Source organism: Limulus polyphemus, unplaced genomic scaffold (assembly GCF_000517525.1).
Source record: "Limulus polyphemus unplaced genomic scaffold, Limulus_polyphemus-2.1.2 Scaffold103, whole genome shotgun sequence".
NCBI classification, from domain to species: Eukaryota; Metazoa; Arthropoda; class Merostomata; order Xiphosura; family Limulidae; genus Limulus; species Limulus polyphemus.
The window spans coordinates 934,372-941,096 of record NW_013665713.1 but is presented as its reverse complement, the minus strand read 5'-3'; positions in this window follow the sequence as shown (position 1 = coordinate 941,096).

The following is a 6,725-nucleotide window of genomic DNA, read 5'->3' as shown; positions in this document are numbered from 1 at the left end:
TATATATATATTCGACATGGCTGATAGCTTTTGTATAAACAATAGAAATAGCAGGTTTTTCTGTACATAAAGCCTATTACAGTTGTTTATTTTTGGCATGCATAGACAGTTGGCTTTAGATTATTTGTCTCTTGATTGCTGCTGTCCAATCTGAGTAGCTATGGAAATGTTTTATCACATTTATAGCTTCTTCAAAATCTAGATAAATTATAGTAGTTTTGAAACATTCTATTATAGGAGCAAATATGTTTTTGTGTTTTAAAATGCATATCTGAAAGCTAAATAAATTATTTTTGGACACACAAATTTGATAGACTCAACCAGGCTTATCAAGAACATTTACTACACTGCAAAAATAGCTACATTTTTTCTGCATATTTTTCATTCATTATCATATATTTTTAACAAAAGTAACTAAAATATTAAAATTACAATCTTTTCAAGTGAGGTGAAAAAATCTTATAAGATTTAAAATTTCGGTATGGTGAGCTTGCAATATGCACGTGACTATAACCTTATCATTTATTTATTCTGAACTCTACCAGAGACATTTAAATAAGCTATAACTATTAATTATAGATTCCAAAAGTACAATAATAAAACCATAAGATTAAAAGAAAGCAGATTTGAACAGGTTAAAAACTGAGGTTGTCAGTATAAATAATTGTAATTATCTGTTATAATCTGCATTCATTCTAGAAAAAAGTGGTATGATTAATTTTATTTCATACTTTTTAACATTTTATTTTATTCATTCTACATTGATGGTTTCACTATAGTTAATGTTAGGATACAAAAGATAAAATATAACGTTTTACCAAAAAATTTAACGTTCAGTTAGGAGGTACTAGAGGTTATGCAAATGAACTGTGAAAACTGTAAGATGAAAATTATTATTTTCATTCTTAACATGAAAATCACCATTCACTTAGGCTTCATAAATTTACAGACAAATCTTTAGTAAAAATTACTTTATTTTATTATTTTGTGTGTGTGTGTGTGTGTACAAATAACGTGTAATGATTTCCAGAAATCTGCAAAATCTCATGAAGATACACTTAGTACATTCAAGGATATAGTATGTATAGTTTCTTGATTAAAGGTGGTTACAAGGTCGGTCAAATTCACCAAGGTGGTTAAAATTAAAAATTAATCATCAATGTCGACATTAGTATAAAGACCAAAACATGAAAACCTTGTAATCTAAAACCAGTGTCCACCCTTGCGTTTGTGGGTAAAGGAAAAAATAATTTTCTTCCTTTTTTATAAAGTAACATAACACAACACTTAAGCGTGTAGTATACAAGCATTTTTTTTTCTCTTCTACTCTATTCAGAAGGAAATTTCTTATTTGCTAAGATTTTTATAATTTTTCTACACACACATATTTCAGTTCACATATAAATCTAATAATGGAGAATTGGTTATCAAATGTGGCTAAATTGCTTCCGCTCTAGTTACACTTTGTTCTGAATCATTCATTCACCTTCAGTATCACTTGTGATTTCCTATAGGAAAGATTGCTTTGTTGAGATAAAACGTTATCATAATAAAACATTTTTTAATTTAGTTATTTGAAGCTGTATTATAGAAGTTTTCAATTTTTCTTATAGAAATTATTCTAAAAACATATTTTTTCTTGCTCTGTTTATCGCCACACAATACTATTTGTTGACTCTCAACATATCAAGAACTAAAACTATAAAGTCTAATTTCAGTTAATCATAGCAATATTTTGGAGAAATCTGCCCTTAATCAGATGACACTGTAAATACAAGGTTGTGGATGTTTGCATTAAAGTAATAGATCAGTGTATGATGTGTAAAATGTACAGAAAAAACGTATTCAACTTAGGCAGTTAAATAGCGAAGAGTATTACATGTAACTGACAAAGCAATTGCGGTATTCATATACACCGTTGTCCTACAGAAAGTTACATCCTTCATAAAATACAGGTTCCTGAAATGTTGAGCAGAGAATAATAATAACCTTGGGAATGAAAATAAGCATAGAAACAAATGTACAAATAACATTAAAATTCTTATTCTTGCAATTATGTATGTGTAAATTGTCAGTTACTTGCTGGTTTCAGATCTTACAACATAACTCAGACTGGCTTTTGGGGCAGAGAGAGGGATTGTGATACATCTGCAGAGGAGAGAACAAAAAACAGGAACAAAAATAATGAAATATCCTATTAATATTTCAGGCCACTACCTAGTACAGTATCTCTTAACTCATACTTGTATTAGTCTCTGTATTATGCCATGAAATGAGCATAACCTCAATACAGGGGCCAGCATAGAAGTAGGGCCAAGTAGGTATAAATTCTATAGACTAATCATTGCAATATTAACTACTACCTAAACAAAAATAATAGTGTAAATTCACTACCTTTGTTAATTCAGTTTACCAAGAAGATGCTAATTAAATGCATAACACCTGCACAAAAATTTTAATTACACTTGAAAAAAGATATATTCTGTGATAGTTATGAAAGGGTAAAATATTATTATATTAATATCGTAACTATCCCCGTTTCCTTATCTCTGGCTCTTCCTAGACCTAAATATAATCAAACACCATAAGCTAAATTAGAATTAATACAAGTTGGTAGTTTACAGAAATCCTCTCCCTTATTTCACACACACACACAACATCATAACACATACACAAAGTTAATAAACGGTTAAAACAAATAGCTAATTACAAAATTAAAATATAATGCAACTCAAAAATAAATCAAAGTTATTTTAACTCAAAACAAAATGAAACAGAAATAAATCCAAGTAAATTCCCCTTCATAAAGTAACGTTTGACAAATCCTACTACTGCAAGCAGTATCAGTGTTTCTAAGCAGTTAACGTTGACTTGTGTACGCAGTTACATACTTCATACCATTTTTTGCCAATGACACATTTGTTTCAGTTCTACTATTACTACTGTCTGTATCCAGGGTGAGTGGAAAGTCTCCATGAAGGTAAACCAGCAGCAGTGTTTCTAAGCAGTTAACGTTGACTTGTGTACGCAGTTACATACTTCATACCATTTTTTGCCAATGACACAATTGTTTCAGTTCTACTATTACTACTGTCTGTATCCAGGGTGAGTGGAAAGTCTCCACGAAGGTAAACCAGCAGCAGTGTTTCGACTTAAGCATACTTAAAGAACAAAAATGTATCTTTATGTTCTGGTGTTCATACAAAATGTATATCAGACAGTGGTGCGCGTATCATGGAAAAATGTACAACAACGCAAAACATTTGAAGCTGCGGACTTCTAGTTTAGTCTCAGACTGAGGCTTGTTCTTTACTACTGCAATCTTCAAGGGATATATCACTCCATACCTTTGTACTATACCACCAATAAACTCAACTTCTTTGTGCATGAATGTAAATTCCCCTAGTTTCAATTTCAAGCCCGCATTCTTGTTCAGCTGAACATGACTATTCCATTCTCAGCTATGGCCTGAAATGTAAAACAAAGACTGTTATGTTATTCACATAGATGAGACATCTTTTCTGTTGTAGTTCTTTGAAAGGTAAAGCTCCTTTAACTTCCCCAAAGTGATAGAACATTACATAGACGAAACTGCATGGCACAGAATTCATGCATCCTTCCTGAGTATTGAAAGCAGTTTTAGTTGTACTTTGATCATACAGTTAAGCTTGTTAGTAATTATTATATAAGCTTATATAATTAGCTTATATTCGATAAAGATATAAATCAACACTCTAACTTGTGTATACGTATTTTTCTTTAGTTTAGTTACAGGTAAACTTTACCGTACTTAACAGTATCAAGAAATATACTTATAACATTATTCTACAATCTAACGTTAAACCTTTTTTAAAGCTTTGCTAAGTTTTTATTATATGTTGTACAAAATCTCTACTAAAGAATATTTACATCCGCCTTTTGTTTAAATTCATCGACATGCGAAGTGTGTACGCATGCGCATTTAGATAGTAAGGTGCGTGCGCATTTTCAGGACAGACTGAAACTAAGTATTAGTATAATAGACAAACAAGAAGTACCCGTCTCCAGTGACGGGAAAAGTTTAAGTTAATCTAGCAAAAGTACCTGTCTCCAATGACGAGAAAAGTGTAAGTTAATATATCAATTTTAATTATTTCGTGGACTTTAAAAAGGTTAATTGTGTTGCACTCTTGGTTACACTCAGAACCAAATCTCTGAGCTACTTATACCGCGAAAAGTAATTGTTAAGCATTTCAGTCATGTATCAACATTAACATTCGGTAAATCTAAATTCTTATTCTTTAAGGTACGTCACATTTTGAAATGTGAATGATTGTGTGATTAATACATAACAATTGAGTGTAGAATATCCTGCTTGCAAAATAAAATTTGGCATCGACATTATTCATGCTTTTCTCCCGTCATTGAGCCTTGCCTGCGTGCGCAGCTTTTTAAACATAGCGCGGGAAGCGGCCGCCGTAAACGAGAGACAGACGAACGCTCGTACAGTCATCACGGTTCGCAATATATATATATACGATTATTTTAAGTTTTCCGTGTTTCCCATTTATATTTGTTGTGCTAGTTTTAGTTGTGAGTAACTGGTTTTGTTAATATCAAATGTGGAAAGAAGTCTTTTTATCTGTTGTGGTTTTAATGCACACCATTCTATATGAGGATCTGATAGAGTTAATACAAATGGCCAAGTAGTCCAAACTTTCATTATTAAAGTACCTTAGTTTTTTTAAATACTAGTTCTCCTACTAGGTTGGATATTAAAACTAGAAAGTATAGTCCTTTGGAGTCGACCTTTATTTCTCCATGACTTATTGGGTGATGTTTTTGATCTGTTCTTCCTGACTCTTTTGGCAATTATCATTTACCATGAGAAACAATTGTATTATTTTCATCATCTTCACTTGCATTTAGTAATCCTGTTGGAATATGTAAGACCTTGTTGTATTGGGGTATTCTTTATGGTCTTTAATACCAGATTTCAACTATCTCAAATGCAGAAAGTTTTGGAACTATCTTTAAAGAGGCTGCTCAGCCTTTTTGTCACAAATTCTTTCACCATAAAATTCTTTGGTGGAATACCGAAAGTACTGTTTAGTTTCACTGCGGTAAAGGACTTATCGTTCTATAAATAGTCATTTTTATAAGGCAGCATCACAGCCTTTCTGACATATCAAAACCAAAACTCAGAAATATATAGACCTGCCATAGCCTAATGGTTGGCACTCACCTCACAATTGGATGGTCGTGGGCTCTAGTCCTTTCCCCGAACATGTTCGTTTTTTCAGCCTTGGGGCGTTATAATGTGATGGTCAATCTCAATTTTCGTTGGCAAAGAGTAGCCCACGAGCTGATGTTGGGTGATGCTGATTAACTGTTTTCCCTCTAGCTTATCACTTCGAAATTAGAGAAGGTTAGAGTAGAGAGCACTCGAGTAGCTTTACGCGAAATTCAAAACAAACACAAATATATTCGAAAACGTAAAACATATTGCTGGGGACAATTTTGTTCCTCTTTAAACTAGGACAAACATCTATTACTTATTCGAAAGAAATTTCGAGGCTTCTACAATATACATCCTTTTCTTACTAACTTAAGCTGAAAATATGAAGGCCATATACTTGTTACACCTTATGAGCGGACCAATGCTTCTGTTACCTATTTGATTTCTCGTGATTCATCCTTATTGTCTGGTTACCAAATTACTTCACTCCGTGAATGTGAACTGTCGTAGAACTCTCACGATGCCATTAACGAACTGCTTTATGATTTTGAGGTACATTCAGCACTTCGACTGAAGAATTCCGAACCAGATGGTATAGCTTATTTTATGTTAGTACATGAAACACAGAGACTATTGTTACGTCTCCGTTCGTTAGTTAATTTTCCGTAAATTCGTTCCGACGAAACTTTAGTGACACAAGTCCTTTCTTAAATAAAACTGGTTTATTCTTTCTGAATATAACTTTGCGATACACTTAATTTCAACAGTCGCGCTATAACAAACACTATAATTCTCAACGAACGTCTCACGTGCTCGACTTCAACAATACACTGTTCAATTACATTACCTCCCTGACGCTTCGTGGACAGTCTATATACAAGACTACACTATATCTAGAAGGATCACGAGATTTAAGGAAAGGACGTGAATGTTCGAGAACGACGTGGCGTGATACTAGTCACGTGACCTCGATGTCGTAACACTATTTTTAAACGAAGAGTTAGTTCACCAGTGTAATTTTTTATTTCGTTTTCCTAAATACCGAACCGTATTCTACTGAAGAATTAATGTGGGCTTCATCCAACACTCAACAATCAAATCAATAATCAAGGAGGGAGATAGAGGTCCAGGTGTACATGATCCTCCCAGGTCACATGACCAAACGACGAACAAATAAAACAGTATATTATTTGTGCGTAATTTCAAATGTACCCTTGGATAAGATAGCTGCAGAAAATATTCAGCAGCTACAGGTTGCTATTTTTTCGACTAGATTTAATGTTTATTTATTAAAAATGAATAATACAGTTACAAAATTGTTGAACTTCAACACATTATCCATGACTGCAACATAGACATTTTAACGCTACGTACCAACTTTAGGGTAAAACGCTCTGATAATAAGAGGATGTTGTCGCACCCAGGTATTACAAATTCGTATTGCGCATGACCAAAATTCCCACTCAATTCGCGTGATCATACAACCAATTGCTGTGTTAGTGATGCA